At 48.5% G+C, this 5,123-nt stretch overlaps 1 non-coding gene across 1 annotated transcript; it reads right to left on the reverse strand.

The window, feature by feature from the left end:
- Positions 1-2,016: 2,016 nt before the first annotated feature.
- Positions 2,017-2,089, reverse strand: trnat-ugu (transfer RNA threonine (anticodon UGU)). Its single transcript has one exon. It is a non-coding gene; the product is annotated as a tRNA-Thr (tRNA).
- Positions 2,090-5,123: the final 3,034 nt, after the last annotated feature.

The raw sequence follows: 5,123 nt of genomic DNA on the forward strand, positions 1-5,123 counted from the left end.
TTCAGATCGGGGGGGCCGTTCCTCCCAATCACGCCCTTCCAGGTCTCACTGTCATTGCCCACGTGAGCATTGAAGTCACCCAGTAGAACGATGGAGTCCCCAGAAGGAGCGCTCTCCAGCACTTCCTCCAGGGACTCCAAGAAGGGTGGGTACTCTGAGCTGCCGTTTGGTGCATAGACACAAACAACAGTCAGGACCCGTCCCCCCACCCGAAGGCGGAGGGAGGCTACCCTCTCGTTCACCGGGGTGAACCCCAATGTGCAGGCGCCCAGCCGGGGGGCAATAAGTATACCCACACCTGCTCGACGCCTCTCACCGTGGGCAACTCCAGAGTGGAAGAGAGTCCAGCCCCTCTCGAGAGGGCTTGAACCGGAACCCAAACTGTGCGTGGAGGCAAGTCCGACTATATCTAGTCGGAACTTTTCTGCCTCGCACACCAGCTCGGGCTCCTTTCCAGCCAGAGAGGTGACATTCCATGTCCCAAGAGCCAGCTTCTGCAGCCGGGGATCAGACCGCCAAGGTCCCTGCCTTTGGCCGCCGCCCAGCTCGCACTGCACCCGACCCCTTTGGCCCCTCCCACAGGTGGTGAGCCCATGGGAAGGGGGACCCACATTTCCTTTTCGGGCTTTGCCCGGCCGGGCCCCATGGGCGAAGGCCCGGCCACCAGACGCTCGCCTTCGAGCCCCGCCTCCAGGCCTGGCTCCAGAAGGGGGCCCCGGTGACCCGCGTCCGGGCGAGGGAAATCTGTTTCCATATATATTCTTCATCATAAGGGGCTTTTTGAGCCGTGCTTTGTCTGGCCCCTCACCTAGGACCCGTTTGCCATGGGTGACCCTACCAGGAGCATGAAGCCCCAGACAACATGGCTCCTAGGATCATAGGGGCACGCAAACCCCTCCACCACGATAAGGTGACGACTCATGGAGGGGCCATTAGGACTTTAAAAATCTTTTCTAAATTTTAGCGACGGCTCTGTCGCAATAATGCGACCAGCACGGTGCAGTTGCGTGTTCGGCGCTGCGCTGCAGTTACGTGATCGGACAAAAATGCGCAAATGGAAAAAAATTGTTAAAAAAGACAGGTTTTTTTGCTTGGAATAGATAATTTTTTTTTCCATTATTTGTAAAGGGAAAACATTATTTGGAATTCGAACGATTCACTTCTGGAACAGCCTTCTTGAACGGATTGTGGTCGAAAACCGAGGCTCCACTGTTCTTGATCGTATGATTATGTTGGAATGTAGACTATATTGATTAACCAGTTGCTGAGGGGAACAAACTCCCCCTCCTGCCCTGTTTTCTCTCAATAAATATGTCCTTATATGTTCAGAGTTTCTGAATAGATATTTGAAAGAGTAATATGGGAAATTACTTTAAAATATATGTAGTCTCCGCTCAGCATCTGTTGCCATTTAAATTATGCCGGTTTCAAGGCTGAATTCGTGTGTCACATGACGTGCGTTCGCGTCGCACCAGAAGTCATGTCATGCAGCCTGATAATTGGCAAAAAAAAAAGTATTTCTGAGGATGCAGCCTGTGAATTGAGACACAGCGAGTGAATCTTTGTTTGCAAGACTAGTTCTCTTGCTAGCAATGAGGCTTTAACACCTACCGCTAATCAAAAATTCAAACACACTACAACCAAGCAGGGTTAGCAGATGTAGCTGTCTGTCAGACTCTAGTGGGAATTTAACTCACACCCTCTGAGTTACAATTCTAATGCTCTTATTAATGAGCTACGCGGTCTTGCCTGGCAAAACTGTGTCAACCTTTTAGAAGATTGACCAAAAGAAACGCTTGAAAATGTAGTCTAAACAGGACTGTAAGCCAGTGATTCTCATCCAGTGTGGACACATTGGTGTGCCGTCTGAAATTATAAAATTTCCCTTAATATCCTCAAAGACAATAACAACTCATCACATAACTGCTGGTCACCAGTACTATGGACAAGATAAGTGGAATTACACCCTCAACTCTTATATGTCAAGCTTGCGCAGTAAATGTTTAGTATACAATCAGGCCTCAGTGAGAATTGAACTCACGACCCCTAGTTTACAAGACCAGTGCTCTAACCACTGAGCTACAAGGCCTGTTCTGCTGTGGTTGATTATAAACTATAAATTATTTAACTACAATATTACAAAGTGGAAATCAGGATGTCACCACGTTTACCTCCCATGCTACTATTCTGCGACCAAGCAAGGCTAGATAGCTTGGCCAAGTTTGAGAATCAGTTAGCGTGCTTGAACCTCTGGTTGAAGCTGGTGGTTGAAGCTGGTGGTTGAAGCGCTAGTTTTTATGTACAAGTTTGAATGAGACAACAGCCAGGAACAGCCATGATTAATGAGAAACAGGAGGCCGGGCCAGAGCAACTTTGATAAAAGAGGAGGGGAAAGAGAAGGACGAAGAGGATATCTACAGTATGCCCTCAACTTGTCTTGAGTCAGAAGTTGATATTTTATACCAAACACTGGAAATGTTCTCAGTCTTGGAAAATGTTTGCTCATAAGAGGAGTTTGAAACTACACCTAAGAATACACACAGAAGGGAAACGTTTTTCCAACGATTCTCTCAGAAGAGGCACTTAACAAGTCACATGAGAACCCAGACTGGGGAGAAACGTTTTTCCTGCTCAGTTTGTGGCCAAAAATTCTTTCAGAAGGGTGACTTGCAAACACACACAAGAACCCACACCAGTGAGATATCCTTTTCCAGATCACTTTGTGGCCAAAGATTCTCTCAGAAAGTAAACTTAAAACTACATGCAAGAACACACTCAGCTGAAAAAATATTTTTCCTGCTCAGTTTGTAGCCAATCTTTCGCAGAACTGTCACCTAAAAATAATGACAAGAACACACACAGTTGAGAAACCTTTTTCCTGCCCAGTTCCTGGCCAAATATTCTCACAGAAGGGTGACTTAAAAACACACACAAATACCCCCACCCATGAGAAACCTTTTTCCTGCTCAGTTTGTGGCCAAAGATTCGGTCAGACGGGACACTTAAAAACACATGCAAGAGTACACAGGACAGGAACCGTTTTCCTGCTCAGTTTGTGGCCAAAGATTCTATCAGAAGGTAAACTTAAAAACACATGGAAGAACACACACAGGTGAAAAATTTTTTTCCTGCTCAGCTTGTGGCCAAATATTCTCTCAGAAAGTAAACTTAAAATCAAATGCAAGAACACACTGGTGAAAAACCTGTCTCCTACTCACTTTGTGGCCAAAGATTCTCTCTGAAGAGAAACTTCAAAATCCACTAATTGTCGGACACCACGAGCGGTTACCTAATATGCAAGCCCCTTTTTTTTTGTTTGGCGCCACTGTGAGTGGCAGCCCCGCAGCAGTGTTCTCTCTTTTCCTCTTTATTTCCTTCCTTTCTCCTTTTTCTTTCTTTCTATTTGTCCATTCGGCAATGCTGGTGCCATCTATCACAACTCGGTGTGTGCAGATTGTTTCGGATCGGACATTTTTTTCCCTGGGAGATGGGATGGCTGCACACATTGGTCGAGACCGGCGTGACTCTACGATGGCCATCCTGCTCATCCGGCCGGTGCTGACCAGATCCCTCGCCTTGGCCTCGCAGCCGCGACCCGTGTGGGAGGTCCGCTCCCTCATGCTCGTTGAAGCCAATGATCTTCGCCGTACCAGCCCCATGGTGACTATCTGCACGTGCCCCGACTGGGTGCCCAGGACGCTGCTCACACGTTTGCCTGTTTTGTGATGTTTTACCGATTTACGACCACGGTCCATTGGGCGGCGTTGAACTTGACTGCCCTTACACCTGTTTATGGACCCTGTGGAGGGTATTTTGCGTGTTTTGGGGTGTTCTTTGGAATTGAAGGGGGCTGGTTGGCCGGTGTTACTTTTTTCCTTTGTCTTGTTGCTTTGGTTTGATGGCTGAGATTCAAGAGTTTTTTTTTTATTCAAGAGTTTTTATTCGCCATGTTTGAGCGTGCCAAACAAGGAATTTAACTTCGGTAAAAACACACCCTCAACATTTAGGTGACTAACAACATTCAGGACGTGAATAATGGCAAAAACAGTGTAGACAAATTCAAAAAGGTGTGAAGAGCTGAAGAGATGTTATTGCACAGTAATGTCTCTGAGACTCTATGAGTGGTGTGAGTTCATCAGAGCAACAGCCTGGGGGAAGAAGCTGTCTCTGTGTCTGCTGGTTTTGGCGTACCGAGCTCTATAACGCCGTCCGGAGGGGAGTAGTTCAAACAGACTGCAACCTGGGTGAGAAGGGTCTGTAGAGATGTTCCTTGCCCGATTCCTGGTCCTAGACAGGTACAAGTCTTGGATAGATGGGAGGTTGATTCCAATGATCTTTTCTGCAGTTCTGATTGTCCGTTGTAGTCTGTGCTTGTCTTGTTTGGAGGCCGATCCAAACCAGACAGTGATGGACGTGCAGAGGACAGACTGGATGATGGCAGTGTAGAAGGTCTTCAGAAGCTCTCGCGGCAGGTTGAACTTCTTGAGCTGTCTCAGGAAGTACAGCTTCTGCTGGGCTTTCTTCCGGACGGAGTGTATGTGGCCAGTCCATTTCAGGTCCTGAGAGATTGTGGTTCCCAGGAACTTGAAGGTGTCTGTGGAGAGATTAGTATTACTGCGGATAGTGAGGGGTAAAAGTGGTGAAGGGTCTCGCCTGAAATCCACTGTCATCTCCACGGTCTTGAGCGGGTTCACCTCCAGATGGTTTTGACTGCACCAGTGGACCAGACGCTCCACCTCCTGTCTGTACGCAGTCTCATCACCGTCCTGGATCAGTCCGATGAGAGTGGTGTCGTCTGCATACTTCAGGAGCTTCACAGGAGAGTCACCTGAGGAGAAATCATTGGTGTAGAGAGAGAAGAGCAGTGGGGAGAGGACGCACCCCTGAGGGGCTCCAGTGTTGGTGGTCCGGGTGTCAGATGTGATGCCCCCCAGCCTCAAACGCTGTCTCCTGTTGGTCAGGAAGCTGGTGATCCACTGACAGGTGGAGGCAGGCACCGCAAGCTGGATGAGCTTCTGTTGGAGGATGTCAGGGGCGATGGTGTTGAACGCCGAGCTGAAGTCCACGAACAGGATCCTGGCGTACGTTCCTGGGGTGTCCAGGTGGTGCAGGATGTAGTGCAG

This window comes from Syngnathus typhle, unplaced genomic scaffold, assembly GCF_033458585.1.
Source record: "Syngnathus typhle isolate RoL2023-S1 ecotype Sweden unplaced genomic scaffold, RoL_Styp_1.0 HiC_scaffold_28, whole genome shotgun sequence".
NCBI classification, from domain to species: domain Eukaryota; kingdom Metazoa; phylum Chordata; class Actinopteri; order Syngnathiformes; family Syngnathidae; genus Syngnathus; species Syngnathus typhle.